Below are 244 nucleotides of genomic sequence, written 5' to 3'. Positions count from 1 at the left end.
CATTGCCTGCATTTTGTAATTCTGACAATGCATTAAAATCTAAAACTTTTTCTCCGGCACCTGCAGGAAAGAAGAATTTTAGAGATTCTTTTTGAAATTGTTGTGTCATATTTTAAAAGATGGAGACAAATCCCTGTCAGTGTTTCCTATCTTCAGTCTATACTATTTTTGGTTATATATCTTTATCATCATTTCTTGTCGTCTTATACCTTTTTGAATATAAATGCTAGCGGCGCGCGCGCGC

Source organism: Penaeus monodon, chromosome 29 (genome assembly GCF_015228065.2).
Source record: "Penaeus monodon isolate SGIC_2016 chromosome 29, NSTDA_Pmon_1, whole genome shotgun sequence".
Lineage (NCBI taxonomy): Eukaryota > Metazoa > Arthropoda > Malacostraca > Decapoda > Penaeidae > Penaeus > Penaeus monodon.
Note: the sequence above shows the minus strand (reverse complement) of the source record.